Source organism: Euleptes europaea, chromosome 15 (assembly GCF_029931775.1).
Source record: "Euleptes europaea isolate rEulEur1 chromosome 15, rEulEur1.hap1, whole genome shotgun sequence".
NCBI lineage: Eukaryota > Metazoa > Chordata > Lepidosauria > Squamata > Sphaerodactylidae > Euleptes > Euleptes europaea.
In genome coordinates, this window is record NC_079326.1 from 41289282 (window position 1) to 41307537 (window position 18256).

An 18256-nucleotide genomic window follows, 5' to 3' on the forward strand; every position below is an offset into this window, starting at 1 on the left:
ATAACTTTTCAGGAAGAGTTTTTTTTAAACACTACCTTTTGATAGCAAGAGTTCAGGATGTAGAGAATATGTATTTATTTATTTATTTATTAAAATGCTCATTCCCCACCACCAGAGAGGCACCAAGGCAGTTTATAAAAATATTTAATAACAAGTAAAAAACTAAATACACAATCTATATCATAAATGGACAAAATTGTCACAAAACGGACTCTGGATGCCATTAACCAAATGCTTTCTCCCAAAGTACCTTGCTAGCTTTTCTATAAACAAAGAGGATTTTAAATCATTGCAATTTACTGTAATGGGGCTTTGAACATTAGTAATTTTGGTTAAGCTGCAGTACTGCAGTCCAGTGCTCATGACTAGGCTTGTGCACACACACACACAAAATCAGTAAATTTCGGGTTTGTTTTTATTGGGTGTGAATTTTTTTTGGGAAACCCGAAAAAAGCTAAATTCCCACACTGGTAAATATGGGAATTCAGCTTATTTTCGGGAAATCCGAAAAATTCGGGCATTTGTGCCTATGGGGATTTTTTTGCGAAGCTTCTGGGGGACATTTTTTGAGATAGAGCCCCCAAATTGGCAGTGTAGCTGCAAGGGACTCTCCTTGCCTGAACTCCCATGTTTGGTGAAGTTTGGGTCTGGGGGTCTGGTTTTATGGGGTCTGGAAGAAGTCTCCCCCACCCTCCTCCATAGAGAAGAAATAGTGAAGTTGCTGCGGTCAGATTATTGCGAACTTCTCTATGCTTCTCTATGGAGGAGTCCGGAAAACCTTCCCACCATTGAAAGCAGTGGCCCATTGATTCCCCACTCCTCCACATGAGCGGCAGAGGCTAATCTGGTGAACAGGGTTGGTTTCCCCACTCCTACATATGAAACCTGCTGGGTGACCTTGGGCTTGTCACAGCTCTCTTAGAGCTCTCTCAGCCCCAACTACCTCACAGGGTGTCTGTTGTGGGGAGGGGAAGGGAAGGTGATTGAAGCCTGTTTGATTCTTCCTTAAGTGGTAGAGAAAGTCGACATATGAAAACCAACTCTTCTTCTTCTTCTTCTTCTTCTTCTTCTTCTTCTTCTTCTTCTTCTTCTTCTTCTTCTTCTTCTTCGTGACCCTGGTGGGATGGCCAGCAGGTGTAATCTTATTCCTCTCCTCATTAATTTCTTCTTAAGTAAACTCCTGAATGCACAATCAATATTGAATATTTATTTGCGTCGGTACATTTGTTAGTTCTTCAATCTCTAGGCCCCATTCAGACCTCAAAGAACTAGAATTAGTTTGTGATGGGCATAAATCTGTTTAACTGTCTCTCACACTTTTTGCTTCCTCTCCCGTCCCTCCTCCTCTTACTTAAATCCTGGTTAAGAGCCTTAGTTATTGGGTGGGGGGGAAACAAATCTCCGTTTGCTAAAGCACCTGAATGTGGGTATCACAACAAGTGGCCCCACGTCAAAGGGAAGAGAGACACTCTATGATGAGCCCACGACTAAGTAAGGTTATGCCAGTCCTGAATAAACTCCAGTTTGTTCACCGCATCTGAATTGAGCCCTTGGTCTTCTTCCATGATATAGTCTACACAAGGGCCATTTTTAAACTTTCAAATAGTGTACGGATCTTGCTGAAAATGAGGAAGCATTATGCCCAGATGCTACTTTTTTGTGCCTCTTTAAGGAATGGACTTCTAACAAAGCAATGCTGCCTCTTTTGTCTGTTTACATTATGCATATAAATCAGCAATTTCACTTGCAAATGAAGACTGAAATACTGAAACTCCTTGTGAGCTCATAAGCCCCATAGATACTAATGGGAAGTCACCCGTGGCTTCTTGAATGTAGTTCAGATGCTTAGGAAAAGAAATAATATAAATATGCACACACACATATATGCATACGTAAGCATAGGTTTTGCAACATAAATGTCAGCTGCACTGTGATATATTTGCAGTTTTAAAGACTTGTAGCTCAAATTTAAGTGGTGTAGTAGGTGGATTAGTCAACATACACTTTAACTGATTAATCAGAGAACACCCATTTAAATTGATGAGGATGAATTTTAATCAGTGGGGTCAAGACCACAAGGCAGACTCGTCAATATTTGAGGCTATTTTGATTCTGGTGTGCTACTGTAATTTGTAGTGCAGGACCTTCTCACTTTCTTCTCCTGCTGCAGTCTACTGAGGGCCCCCCCCCCCACACACACACACCATTTTGTTCTGGGGAAAGGGCACTGGGAGAAAACTGGGGGTATGTAATGGGATTGGGGAATCAGTGGAAATTGCTGCCCCCCCCTTTTCTGAGAACTGTGAAGTTCTATACTGAGGTTTTGGTCATGTACACATTAATTTTAATTAACTTGATTTAAAGGAAATGGCTAACAAAAAATTAACTGGTAGATAGCCCTTCATAAATACTCACTGTACGCTGGAAATGCATCCAATTCTATCAAGCTAATCTTCAGCACTGATACCAGAACCCTTTATTTTCTGAAATTCTAACTTATATCAGGAAACAAATGAGCAGTCATTTTATTTTGAAATTGCTGTGGTTCTGTGGCCTTTGCCCTGGCTATTTTTGCAGCTGTAGTGTATTTATTCCTTCATAGCACTTTCCAGTTGTTAGCATCAAGCATACTGGGAGCCTGCCACCCATGTGTATTGGGAGCCCATATTACAGCTAATCTTTCAGATATATATTGTTGCCATGTTGTCTGAACATGCAGGAAAAATAAAATAATGAAACACTCATATCCAACAGTCTTTGGCTCTATGACAAGAAGAGAGAACCATAGGCCAAATCACACTTTCCGTATCTTGCTTATACAGGGATTCCAGCCTCCAGGTGGGACCTGGAGATCCCCTGGGATTATAGTTCATCTCCAGGCTAAAGAGATCAGTTCCTCTGGAGAAAATGGATGCTTTGGAGGGTGGATTCTATGGCATTATACCACACTGTGGTCCCTTCTCCCCCAGGCTCCAGAGTTTCCCAACCTGGATCTGACCACTCTACCCCCCCATCCCCCACTGGTGACCAGGGGGGACCTGGCAGCCTCATGCTGACATGAGTTCACATTAGCATTAGGCCCCCTCTCATTTGCTGAAGGCATCCTGAGTGTCGGGGAACATATACTTCTATCATTCCGCAGAGTGAGCAGAACAGCAGTGTTCAAGAAGGCATTTTTAAATAAAATTTAAAACGGTAGTAGAATGGAACAGCCCAGGATGGCACTCATATAATGAAACAGGATTGGAATCAGCTGAAATGATTACTGTATGTATTAATTGCTGCTACAACATTTACCGTGTTATCCACCTTCTGTTCTGTTTACAGTATATATTTCCTTAGATCAGGGGTGTCAAACAAGGCCCAAGGGCCGGATCCTATTGGGAATAATTCTTATATCAGAGGTTCTGACATGTAACGAAACTCGCTATCTAATCCTCAACAGATCTGGCCCCTTGGGAGCGCTTATCTGGCCTGTGAGGCAGCTGAGGCAGCCAACCCCACCTCCCACTCTCGATCTGGGCTGGAGAGGCATGAACCGGCTCGACCAAGTGACATTTATGTCATATCCGGCCCTCATAACAATTGAGTTCGACAACCCGCCTTAGATAGTTTGTTGCTTGCATTGTTCCCTAATTCTGTATTCCTAGTCCTATTGCATTGCTCATAGGTTGTCTTATTCAGTCTGCCTGCACTGCTTTATATCCTGTAATCCACCTTGAGTCTCAGTAAGAAAGATGGACTACAAACAAAGTAAAAGAAAATTTCAAGACATACATAAATAATTGTGAAGTGGGATTTATGCACAAGCTAAGTAGCTGCACATCAGGGCTTCAGATTATGACTGCCCCCTAAATACAGGAAAACTTACTAAATCACCATTTCGGAGGGGCTCGGGCAGCCCGTTCCTAAAGGAATTCCTATAAGGAATGGGCTGCCCTACAACGGCATCCATGCCACTTGTGCCATGCAAACTGGCACAGATGCCGGTGCAGAGCGACTTATGCTGGCCCCCCTGGACTGTGGTGGCAATACACCTCTCGGACGCCAGCACAGCCTCCCACCAGCATTTCCCTGCGTATCTCCCCACTGGGGGCGTGCCCTTAGGAAGCTTCCTAACCCTTTTTGGGCTTAATATATGCCATTTTGCAGGCATCAAGATATGCCTGCAAAATTCATGGTGCAGCCTCATGGACAGGGTTGCCAACCTCCAGGTACTAGCTGGAGATCCCCTGCTATTACAAATGATCTCCAGCCGATAGAGATCAGTTCCCCTGGAGAAAATGGCTGCTTTGGCAATTGGACTCTATGGCATTGAAGTCCCTCCCCTCCCCAAACCCCACCCTCCTCAGGCTCTGCTCCAAAAACCTCCCACTGGTGGTGAAAGGGACCTGGCAACTCGTGGACCTCTATGGGGAGTTCCACAGGGCTTTTTAAGAAGTACCCTTTATTTTTTTAAGACTGTTTTCCGGTTTGCAGCACTGGCTCCATCACTTCCGGCATCCACAGAAAGCCCCTCCCCCGCTCAGGATCACACGGTTAAACTTTAACGTTGTTTAAGGCCTCAGTATGTCTTAACCCAGCCCTGAGTGAGTATGACTTCAATGCGCTGAGAACAAACAGCAGAAAGAAAAAATTTATAATAATTGTCCGAATATCTTGTATGTGCAACATCAATAAAAAATTGTGGTTAGTGTTTGTAGAACATTTCCCCCCCCTTGCCCTCCCCAGCAAGGCTTTTAAAAATAAACTATACACATCCCGACACAGATAAAAATTTTCAAAACTGGATCTCCCTGTAGTTTCACTAACATGTTAACCTACTTACAGCAATTAGTGGTTCATTAGTAAGGCTAACTAACTGTTGCTGTGCCCTGTAATGATTTGCCAGGTTTTCTATATACAAGTATATAATCAATGTTTTCCAATTACTGCTATAGTGCAACCACTATTTCAAATAAACTAGATAATAATACAAACCCATTACTGAATCTGAAGTAGCAGAGGCATTTAATTGCCAGGCAGTTCTTCTCAGCTTTTAAAATTTTTCACACTAATGAAGTGTCATACAAAAAAGTTGTATTGATTTTTCCACCACATGGCTTCAACCACAAATATGTAATTATCCCTTTTATATCTAGCAGGGGGATTAAAATAATCTATAGTATATAGCCTTTACTTATCCCTGATGGGTTTAGTAGTACTTTTACCCTTTTCAAAATATGCAGCATTTTGATGAATGAACTTTCAGTAAAATGTTGCTTTATCTGCTTCGTATCTTTAGTGTGTGTGTGTGCGTGTATGTTGTGGGGTTTTTTTTTTAACTAGTTTGTGGGCAAGCAATGGAATTTTAAATCCTAGCTTCTCTAAAGCTATGAAATAAAATTGGGCTAATGGAGTAAGTGGGAATTTTCGTAGTGATTAAAATTGCATCGAGGCTATGGGCAACCAATATTCTATGCATCAACTCACAACTGGTTCTTTCTAACATTATTCATATGACTAGAGTGTAGGGTTGCCAACCTCCAGGTAATAGCAGAAGATCTCCTGCTATTACAACTGATCTCCAGCTGGGGTTGCCAGCTCTGGGTTAGGAAACACCTGGAGAAAATGGCCGCTTTGGCAATTGGACCCTATGGCATTGAAGTCCCTCCCCTCCCCAAACCCCGCCCTCCTCTGGCTCTGCCCCCAAAACCTCCCGCTGGTGGCGAAGAGGGACCTGGCAACCTACTAGAGTGGCAGCGTAGAAGAAGACGAAGAAGAAGAAGACGAGTTGGCTTTTATATGGTGACTTTCTCTACCACTTAAGGAAGAATTAAACTGGCTTACAATCACCTTCCCTTCCCCTCCCCACAACAGACACCCTGTGAGGTAGGTGGGGCCGAGAGAGCACTAAGAAAGCTGTGACTGTTGCTTGTAGTAGTTTGAATCAAAACCACTCTCCATTATTTAGCTAACTTTGGGTTCACGAAGTACTGTATATCACAGCGAATCAAATTTATAAACATGCTTGTAATTTCTTTTTCAACTGATTTAGGTATTTTCAAATTTGACGCAGGGCTTGCAGGAGGAGAGAATTATACTGTATGCAATTATAGTTCAACCTGCCATAGTTCAATGTGAGATGCACACGTATCTTTTAAAACATTTCTCCGGATCATAAATGGCCATTACCTTGACCGCTGACATGAAGCCATCACAGTTATATTATTGACGGAACTTTCAGCTTCCCCATCTGTTTCACTGAATGAGCATCATACAGCTGTCAGCCAAGGAAAAGCACAGAGCTGATGATAACTTCTGACATTTTCCTCTCACGGTTTGTGAAAACAAAACACCCTGAGGTTTCTTGAACCCAGGAGTGGCAGCTGTAGAAGGTTTTCTCTCCCCCCTCTCATGCTAACATCCCACTTTTCAAGCAAAAAAGTAGCTTCTGTTCATTGTTCACAAAAGATACGTTCCAGTCAAAAGGATCTCAGGTAGCAGTTGTTGGGAAATACCTACTCCTGCCCAAGACCCTGGAGAGCTGCTGCCAATCAGAGTAGGCACTATAAGATAGAGGGACCAATAGGCCAGCATAGTATAAAGCAGTTCAAATAATTTATTCCATCTGGGTTACAGCAACCTTAACCACAGTTAAATTAAAATGTGCATGAACCTGGCTTCTCCTCTCAAGTCAAGTTTATTAATACGGTCGACTGACCAATCACATGCCAACACATCAAAATTTCCAGACACAATAGTTTTGCACCGCGGAATCACGGACTGCCTGTACATATAATGGTGTAAGGTCAATAAAAGCAACCCCTGGTTAAAATTATCACATTAAAATGGATAAAATTGTAAAATATTCTAACAATCATTCTCTAATAAAGCTTTTCGCATTTTAATAGCAACAGCGCAGAACTTGGCAGTTTGGAGCATAAGCTGAGGGTCTTCTCCTAATAGGAGCTTCTTTGCCAAAAGCTCAACTGACTCATCAGGGAATTTACAAAGTAGGGGGGAAATAAGCTTTGATCTAACTTCGTGGTAGAATGGGCAACATATCAGTGCATGTTCGATGGTTTCAATGTCCCCCGTTCCACATGGACATAACCTCTCTGATCTAGGGATCTTATCTGTCCCTTCTAAAACAGCCAATGGTAGGGCCTGGCATCTGGCAAGGGTAAAGGCCTTCCTATAATTAATAGACTCAAGATGATAAAAATAAGCTGCAGGTGAGACCAAGTATCTAGATTTATCAGGTACTAGGAAAAATTGTGATTTTCCAAGGTCTGTCTGGCGTTCAATGTCTTCCATCCTTTGCTTCAAGAAACTTGATGCTTGATCTACGCCCATGGCTAACAGGGTAGGTGGAGGCTTCTCCTCTCTTCCTTCTCACCCAGAACGTGAAGAAACTGACTCTGGCTTCCCAGACTTGTATTTGTGGTATGGTGGAGGCAGAGGATCTTCCTCACTACACGCTGTGTTGTCCTCTATATTGGGAACCCAGATACAAATTTCTGGCGGCCACCTTAAGTCAATCTGACTGCATACACAGCTGAAAAGAAAATAATATTCCTTCTTGTGGGTGTAGACCCATATGTCACATACATGGCAGCCCTATACACTCTGGCTGCCAAGAAAATATGTGCAGTAGTGTTGTCTGAAACTTAAAAGCTGTAATGTTGTCATCTGTTTCAATTGTGTGACATCTTATCTTGATTATTGTTTTTTATTCTTCCTATGTTTTATTTAGACAACCTTTGTAAATGGCCTTTGGCCACATGCAATAGACATTTACTATCATTACAACTATGGCTGCCCATGTCACATAAATGCAGGCATATGAATTGACCAGAGTTAGTTCTCCCTCTGTTAACCAGGATTCTAAGCCTGGGTTTAGAAACCTGGGGAAATCTGTCAGTGTGTGTAGGGGAACTAACCTGCAAAAGCTTGAATCATATATCACAAGCAGCCAGAGTGAGTTTCTATGAAGGAAGAAGGAGCAGCAGCAGGAGGAGGAGGAGAGTCGGTTTTTAAATATGCCAACTTTCTCTACCACTCAAGGGAGAATCAAACCGACTTCCCTTCCCCTCCCCACAACAGACACCCTGTGAGGTAGGTGGAGCTGAGAGAGCTCTAAGAGAACTATAAGTAGCCCAAGGTCACCCAGCTGGCTTCATGTGGAGGAGTGGGGAAACCAACCCGGTTCACCAGATTAGCATCTGCCGCTCATGTGGAGGACTGAGGAATCAAACCCAGTTCTCCAAATTAAAGTCCACCGCTCCAAACCACCTCTCTTAACCACTGGCTCTCTAATGATCATCTGTTCTAATCTCAGCCAAAGTGGTCCCACTTGTATGCTGATAGTTTCAGGTGGGCAGCCATGTTGGTCTGCAGTAGAAGACGAAGATTCGAGTCCAGTATCACCTTGAAGACCAACAAGATTTCCAGGGTATGAGCTTTTCTGAGAGTCAGCGTGGACTTATATCTTGTATCCTGTAAACCAGTGTTCCCCAAACATGTTGAGGCTGTGAGCACTTTTGGAATTTTGAGAAGAGGTAATGGGCACCACCACAAAATGGCTGCCTTGGGATGCTAGGGCCAATCACAAAATGTTGGGAGACTGCAAGCCAAGCATTCTCTTATGATGCAGGCAGCCATTTCTCAATGTGTGCTGTCTGCAAACACAAGGTTAGTGTTTCCTGGGCTCTTTTGAAGCACCACTTGTTCCTATATGATGAAGGAAAACCACGGGTTGACAGTCTGCATTGGAAACATGATGCTTTGGAGAAGAAGTATGTGGGCATTGGCAGATACCACATTAAAGATCACTGTCTCTAGTAGCTGGGTTATGGAGACTTTTCCTTCCTCAACAATGCAGCCCACTGAAAGCATAAAATCTACACCCCCAACACATTCACATCTAGACACAACCAGTATTAAATATTTTAGTTCATGTCAATAGGGCTTGAGTTTCAACAGAGTTAAAATGCTTAACAAGATTAACAATTAACCTTGTGCTTACAGTCAAAAGTAGCAACTCATTAAAAAAATGATTAAAGTTCCAATGGAGCAAAAAAAAAAGTTATTAATAAATCAGTGGAACCTTGCAATGCATTGTGGCCAGAATTCAGTAGGGCTTTTGTTTTTAATGGCATAAGAACTATAGATATAAAAAACAACAAACTGATTACAGTGTTCCTTGGATCCATTCCTTCAAGAGTGTAAAGGCGTGTAAAGTGAAACTCCTTATAATATTTTGTGATGATAATTGTGTTTTGAAACTAGTCCCTTTGTAAGTGAATGGCAGGCATTTTAATAATCTCTGCGTATGGTAGATATGAGAAGGAACAAGGGGTTCATATACACAGGGCAGCACTGGTAGCTGTGGTGAAGATCTACTTCTAGGACTTATCAATAGTGCAGAAGGGCACGGGCACCGCTGGTGGCGGTGGAGCTAACAGAAGTGGTTTAGCCTCCCTTGATTCTCTTGCATAGTTGAGGATCTGGGCAATCAAGCACAGACCTTGGGAGTAAACACCTCTAGAATCAAGGCACCGAGACAACTGGCAAGGAATGTCCCTGCCAGCACTTTCATTGCTTCTTGGTCTGCTTGGTACAAGAAAAATACACAACGCAAAGGGTAGCCAACTATAGGTTGAAGCCCAGTGTAAGTATCCATCTCCGTCACCCAATTCACGCTGGTGCCAAGGCGCTGCCTTGTGTATTTAAAAGGTTCATACGATGCATCTGAAATCTAGGCGTCACTGTGATGGATCCCCCACAGTGCCTTTGATCTACACATCTGCCATAAATATTTCAAAACAGGAATTATCTTATACATCAGAGGCTTGTAAACTGTGTTCCAGAAAACCACATTTCCCCCCCTTAGAAGCTAATCATGCATTGCTCAGAGTGAAGAAAATAAGAAATTAATTTATTAAAATGATTTCTGCCCTGCACTCTCAATAAAAATAATTATGAGCAGCTTAATACATTAATTAAAAATAATCATAGAAAATAACCAAGGATTAAAACCAGCAAATAGAACAGAGAAATAATTTTAAAAATGGCAATATGAGAGAAAACACATGACTGTGCAAATACATGAAAATGCAGCGAATCCCAGTGCGGTGTAGTGGTTAGAATGTCACACTAGTAACTTGGAGGTCCAGGGTTGAATCCCCACTATTCTACTGAAGCTTGCTGGTTGACGTCGGACCAGTCACACACTCTCTCAGCCTAACTGACCTCGCAGTATTGTTGTGTGGACAAAATAGAGGAGAGAAGAATGATGTAAGCTGCTTTGAGTCCCCATTGGAGAGAAAGGTGGAATATAAATGAAGTAAAACAAATAAAGGAGCCCCGTGGCGCAGAGTGGTAAACTGCAGTATTGCAGTCCAAAACTCTGCTCACGACCTGAGTTTTGGACTGCAAAAAAATCCCAACTTCACATATACACTGATGGGATCTGTGTTGGCAGCGACAGACCAAGAAAGGGATCTTGGGGTGGTAGTGGATAGCTCAATGAAGATGTCAACCCAGTGTGCGGCTGCTGTAAAAAAGGCAAATTCCATGCTGGCTGTAATTAGATGAGGAATAGAGAATAAAACTGCTGATATCATACTGCCCTTGTACAAATCTATGGTGAGACCACACTTGGAATACTGTGTACAGTTCTGGTCATCACACCTAAAAAAAGGATATTACAGAGCTTGAGAAGGTGCAGAAAAGAGCAACCAAAATGATTAGGGGACTAGAGAAACTGTCCTATGGGGAGCGGTTAAGACGCTTAGGGCTGTTTAGCTTGGAAAGAAGGCAGCTGAGGGGAGACATGATAGAGGTCTATAAAATTATGCATGGTTTGGAGAGAGTGGACAGGGATAAGTTTTTCTCCCTCTCCCATAATACTAGAACACGGGGTCATCTGCTAAAGCTGGAGGGTGAGGAAGTATTTTTTCACACAACACATAGTTCAATTGTGGAACTCCCTGCCCCAGGATGTGGTGATGGCTGCCAGCTTGGAGGGCTTTAAGAGGGGAGTGGACATATTCATGGAGGAGAGGGGTATTCATGGCTGTTAGTTAGAATGGATATTAGTCATGCTGCATACCTATTCTCTCTAGTATCAGAGGAGCATGCCTATTATTTTGCGTGCGGTGGAACACAGGCAGGATGGTGCTGCTGCACTCGTCTTGTTAGTGGCTTCCTAGAGGCACCTGGTTGGCCACTGTGTGAACAGACTGCTGGACTTGATGGGCCTTGGTCTGATCAAGCAGGGCCTTTCTTATGTTCTTATGATCCCGACGGAAGTCGGTTTCAGGTAGCCAGCTCAAGGTTGACTCAGCCTTCCATCCTTCCGAGGTTGGTAAAATGAGTACCCTGCTTGCTGGGGGTAAAGGGAAGATGACTGGGGAAGGCACTGGCAAACCACCCCATAAACAAAATCTGCCTAGTAAACGTCGGGATGTGATGTCACCCCATGGGTCAAGAATGACCCGGTGCTTGCACAGGGGACCTTTACCTTTTACCTTATAAAACAAATAAAATAAAATAAATGCCTGATACTGATTCAGGCCAATGTTCTATCATGGTCAGTGTTGTCTATTATTTAGTTAGTTAGATGTTTTTACTCCACTTTTCTCCCTAATGGTTACCCAAAGTAGCATGCAACATCATTATAATCTCCTCCGTTTTATCCTCACAGGAACAACCCTGTTAGGGTAGGTGATAGTGATAAAGTTTATTGTTTGTGGCCGAAGGCCATCACAATCTATCATACAAAACATTAAAATAACATTAACATAACATAAAATAACATTGAAATAACTTTAAAACAGTCTGACTCCCAAGAAGCTAGTATTTAAATATGTTAAGTTCCCTGATTAAAAACAGCTTTAGCTCAGATTTTCTTGGCTGCTAAAGCAAAGAGTGACACCTTGTAGGTAATATCAAGATTGGCAACTGATAGGAGAAAGAGCAGCTTCTCTGGATCTGGAAAAAGATGTAGGCCCTTTAGGAATGCTTCGAGAAATTTAGATCTGGGCTCTGTGTAAAGAGGACAGAATGAGGGGTAATGAATTAGGTCCTCTGGAGCGGCTCCACAAATACAGAGGCGAGAGGCCCATGGTGTTTGGGAGTAACGTCCAGCTATCCAAGCCATTGGCATAGTTTGAAACCAGAGGGAGGTAAAAGCTATTCTGAGGTGATGGAAGGGGATACTGACCAGGTATGAAGCTCTGACACAATCCCTTTTAAACTGTTTAAACGATGTTGAGAATTTGGACTCGAAGACTGATTGCCTGTCTGATGCAGCATCACATATATACTCTGGTTTCTCTTCAGACCGTATTAGGGCAGGTTAGGCTGACAGAGAGTGTCTAGCCCAAGGTCACCCAGTGAAGAAAAAGAAGAAGATCTGGTTTTTATATGCCAACTTTCTCTAACACTTAAGGGAGACTCAAACCGGCTTACAGTCACCTTCCCTTCCCCTCCCCACAATAGACACCCTGTGAGGTAGGTGAAGCTGAGAGAATGTGACTTGCCCAAGGTCACCCAGCTGGCTTCGTGTGTGTAGGAGTGGGGAAACAAATCCAGTTCACCAGATTAGCCTCCACCGCTCATGTGGAGGAGAGGGGAATCAAACCTAGTTCTCCAGATCAGACTCCACCACTCCAAACCACCGAACTTAACCACTACACCATGCTGTGGTGAGCTTCGATGGCAGAGTGGGGATTTGAGATGATAGTCCAGCACTCATAACCACTGTATCACACTGGTTCTCACACTGGCAGACACCCTCTGCCCAGGTTTTCAGGTGGAGGTCTTTCATATCACCTTCTAGAGATGCCAAAGATTGAACATGGGATCTTCTGCATGCAAAGCAGATGCTCTGCTACTGAGCCACACCATGTGGTTACAGTGTGGGACTTGACTGGGAAAACCAGGGTTCAACCCCCACCCCCAGGGATGAAGTCCATTGGGTAAACTTGGGCCAATCCTCTCTCTTAACCTAACTCATCTCACAGGGTTGTCATGTGGACAAACTACAGGAGAGGAGACCCATATAAAGAGAAGACCCTGAGCTTCTTGGAGGAAAGGCAAGATAAACATGAGACAGATAAAATAAATGAAAGCAGCAACACTCTCATTTAAAGTCAGTAATATAAATAGCAAAACTAGAACAGGGTAGCACTCAAATTGAAAATCCATAACCCAAACGACAGAAGAACCAGTAAAGATAAAACAGGGTGACTCACTTAACAGGAAGCTCACCACACTTGCCTGAAAACGATGGTTACCTTGACTTGGTAGCCATGCAAAGGCACACAATGAAGTGTTGCTAGTCTCTATTCTGGAGTATATTGGTCTAGATGAGCTTTTTTGGTTACTTCTAATGCTATGATGCTTAATTTTCTTGTTATTTATCTTTACCTCTCTTGAGGGACAAGCTCCACAGTGCGCATGGTATGTCACAGTTTTTAAAAAAAAGCAAATCCACCTATAGCTTTAATGGCATGAGATAGCCTCTCCTGCCAGTAGTGCTTCCAATGGTCCAAGCAGCTCCACTAGCATAAGGGACAGAGAGGGGTGAATTTAGCCCAATTTCCCCCTCTCTGCATCCACACAGCTGCCCATGTGACGGGGCATTTTTCCCACGAGGGTCCCCCAACCCTATCTATCAGAGGTCAAAAGGAGAAAGGTCCACAGAGGCATCATAAAATGTATGCAAGACTGGTTTATATACCTGGGATAAAGATAACTTATATTAGGAGGAAGCAGCTACCGTGTTGCCCACTGGGAGAAAAGAAGACCAGACCATGAAACAAGGATACACTCTCCATAATGTGGAGCCAGTAGGTAAATGATTCCATAGCTGGGGTCTCTGCACAATATAGGGTTTCCAGGCCCCTCTTTGCCACTGGTGGGAGTTTTTTGGGGAGGAGCCTGAGGAGGGCAGGGTTTGGGGAGGGGAGGTAGGGTTGTCAATTCAGTTCAGCCCGAACCGAAAAACAGCCGAATTTCCCCTGATTCGGCGGTTTTTCGGTTCGGATTGAACCGAACTCAAAAAAGGAGGAAAACGGAGAGCCGAATTCGGCGAGTTCGGGGTGTTCCCGAATAAATTCGGCAAATTCGGGCCCTTTAAACAGATCTGCAACTGCCAGCTGGAAGAGGGGCATGGAATAGATCTGTGCCTCCCAGCCGGGAGGCACAGATCTATTTAAAGGGCCCCCCACGTGCCTTCAGGGGACTCCCCTGAAGGCGCGGGGGGGGGCAGAGGGGTTTAAAGACCCCCAGCCCCTCTTCCAGGGATGGCAGATCTATTTAAAGCCCCCCCGCGCCTTCAGGGAAGCCCCCTGAAGGCGCGCGGGGGGCCCGAATTTCCCCCGAACTCCGGATCTCGCCCGAATTTAAGGGATCCGAAGTGGGGGAGTTCGGACTTCGGCACTGCCCGAATGAAAACGGGCCAAATTTTGCCGAATCTGAATTATACCAAAAAAATTTCCAACAGCCCTAAGGGGAGGGACTTCAATGCCATAGAGTCCAACTGCCAAAGTGGCCCTTTTCTCCAGGTGAACTGATCTCTATTGGCTGGAGATCAGTTGTAATAGCAGGAGATCTCCAGCTTGTACCAGGAGGTTGGCGACCCTAGCACTATAGCATACTTAGGGTAACGTTTAATCCAGTGCCTTTGGCTGCCTTGCACATCTGTGAACAAAACTAACAATGCATTCCTGAGAGGTCATAGGAGGCTTTGGCCCCACCAACACCTCCTTGCGGCTTTAAAAATCCATACGCCACCTAAAAAGGCTTCCTAAGGGCTTTCGCCCTTACAGCTCAGGAATGCACTGTATGGGTGTTATTTGCACAAATAAAAATTCAGTCCTAAATACCACGTAGTCACCTCCTGATACGTGCTGATGGCAATTTGCACGCGGCATTTCAGAATCTGGCCTTGTGGGGTTAGCGACTGCCTAACCACCGGCAAAGGCCAGCCTGCACTGAGGAAAGTGAATTGGAGGCCATAGCCCTGATCCCAGCATTCCTTTAACCAGTTCACTTGTGTCTCTGTACGGACCAAGGAGAGAATGTAATTTATGCCAGCCCCCCCACCCATGACTTTAGTTTTGATATCACATCATGATTCCGAGCCTGGCGCACCATAAATTTTCTCCAAATGTGTAGTAATTCCTTGGTGCAGTCTACAGTTATGATTCATTTATACTGGAGTGACAGCATAATACCTAGGTGTCAAAATCTATTAAAACTGTTCAATGTCTTCTGTTTATTTTTAGAACCAATTGAGACTTAACTGATGGTGAAAAATATACAGTCAAGTGTGTTTACTTCACCTTTACAAAGAATCTGTTATAGCCCCAATTAATTTGTTATTCCTGTCACAACAGGTACTGGATACTTCAAAACTGTCATTACCGTTCCTGCCTTTTTTTTTTTTGTGGTGCAAAAGCTTTCTGTTTATTTTTAACCCATTAGTAGATACTAGTGTAATGGGTTTGCAGCATTTAAAGTTGCAGATCACTTTTCCAGTTTAATTAGAGTAAATGTTCAATGAATAAACAGACCTCCTGAGCAACTGAAGCAGAATGCAACTGAATCCCCCCCCCCCAGTTCTCACTATAACAATCAGGTGTTGTTTTCAGTGCCAAATTTAATGACTGTCCACAGGAGTATCTTTCGTTCGCATCGATTTGATGGGCCAGATGGAAAACATTTGAATTAAAAATGTACTACATGAGACATCCATAAGCACTAAGGTAGTTTTCAGGATAAACACTGAACTGGATTCTCATTGTTATTAATTAACACTGGGCTGCCACAAGAAAATCCCAACCTGGTATAAGATTTTAGGGAGGGAAAATAGGCAAGTATTCATCTTGAAACCAAACACCATGTACTTGGGAGGTTTATGCAATCAGCAGAAATAAAAGCAATTCTGCAAGCCGACCGCAAACATAACGGCTGAGATGAGTAAGTGTGTGCAAATGCTTATGTGAGTGCATCATAAAACGGAAAGCAAGAGGGGAGCAATTATATGCGCAATTGCCGTGCACTTTCCTAGCACAGAATCAAAGTAAAAATCACAAAATTATTGTGGGGGAGGTCAGAGCACGGAAAGAAAATGGCAAGAAGAAATGGAAATCTACAACCAGAAGAACTAAGTTATTAGGACATACAGGGTGCAAGACCACTCAAGTTGCAACTTAGTTCCATATTAAAACATTTTAATTACTCTTTGTAATAAAAATAAATAGAGATTTCCCCCACTTTTATAATATATGTGGAAGTGTGATTCTATGGGCGAAAACGCATGGTCGCTTTAGCCTCCTTTATTCCGTTTCAGCCAGGATTCAACCAGGATCTAACGCATGCGTTTTCACTGAACACGCGTTTGATCCTGGCTGAATCCTGGCTGAAACAGGGAATAAAGGAGGCTAAAGCGACCGTGCATTTTCATCCTATGAGTCAAACAAGACCAGACACTGTGTGTTCTTTGCCTGGAGTGCCCAGAGCTCCTTTAAGCTCAATTATCTGGGACTTGGGGTCCAGTTCAGATCAGGCCCATGGTTAGGGTTGCCAGGTCCCTCTTTGCCTCCGGCGGGAGGTTTTTGGGGCAGAGCCTGAGAAGGGCGGGGTTTGGGGAGGGGAGGGACTTCATTGACATAGAGTCCAATGGCCAAAGTGGCCATTTTCTCCAGGTGAACTCCAGGTAATAGCAAGAGATCTCCAGCTAGTACCTGGAGGTTGGCGACCTTACCCATGGTTCAAAGAGTATTAAATTTCCTCCATTCAATGCCATTTTCCACAGTTTAAAAAGTCTCTGGGGAACTGCTGTTGGGAAAACACAGGACCCAAACATTTGCCCCAGTAAGGCAAAAATGGCCATTTTAGATTAGGAAAATGGCACAGGGAGAAAGCTCACCACCCCTTTCCACTTGCTCCACAATCCAGTCCAAACTGGGTCCAGTGGGCATATAACTGCTTTGAAAAAAAATGCCAGGAGCTCCAGACATGGAACTCTCAGCAACTAGTCTGGTTTGGCCCTATACTGATATCCTACCCTTTCTTTCGTGAGCTCAGGCTAGTGTCTATGGGGTTGACTTATTCTGTCCTCTCGATCACCTTTCACATACCATTACATTCAGAAGTGATAGAATGGAGACTTGCAAAACAATTCTTATAGTCCAGTCCTAACACGTGTTCAGCTGATATGAGTAACCAGGAATGCAGGTGCAGGGGTACTACCCAATGCTGGCCACAATGTACCCAGAATTAAAACATCAATAAGGCCAGAGAGATGGTGACCCAAGAAAGGGCCTTCTTGGCCACAGCACCAAATCTTTGCAAGTCGCTTCCCAGGGGATTCGTCTGTCTTCCTCTATCAATGTCTTCCACCATCGGGTGAAGTTTTTTTCCCTCTTCCGTTTGACATACCCCAATAACCATTATTGGCCCTCCTCCCTGATTCTGGTATTGTTGTTCATGTGTTTTTATTGAATTATTTCAATAAAATTTTAAATGTCGTTTTAATCATTCAAATGTTTGTATGTGCCTCGGGGGCCCTGATCAAGTGGAAACACAGCATTAAAATGTTTTAAATGAATAACAGGAATTGTGTATATCTTGCTGGACCAAGCCTAGCAAGTGTTTCTTTAATATAGCTATGGTTATTGAAAACCAGCTTTTAACCTATTCACTTGGGTCTTTTATGCATGGCTGCTTCACTCACCATCACTTCTCCGACAGCTTTGGGTCTTTGTGTTGATTGTGCATGCCGTTTCCCACTGTCAGAGGCTGCCTCGCTCTCCCCCTGTGTTTCCCTGCATATTGCCTTTGTGTAAAAATTCATATCAGCTCATATAGTTACTCATATCAACTGAACATGTTTTAGGACTGGACTATAAGAATTGTTTTGCAAGTTTCCATTCTATCACTTCCGAATGTAATGGTATGTGAGAGGTGGTTGAGAGGATAGAATAAACCCTACCTTTATGTCAAAGGCCACTGCTTTTCAGCAGAACTTGGCCATCTGACTACCTAGCTAAACCAGGATCTCTATACAGCCGGGTCTGCAGCAATTCTGAAGTGATGGAATGGTTTGTGCCACTGTAGCCTGCAGGCTGGGGAGGTCATATTCTTAAAGCTCCCCCATGTAAAAACTGCCTGTACATGAAAAAACAAAACAAAAAAACCCACATCAGGGAGACAGCGTTTTTGCATGCTGTGCTAGTTTTCCACTTACAACAAATTA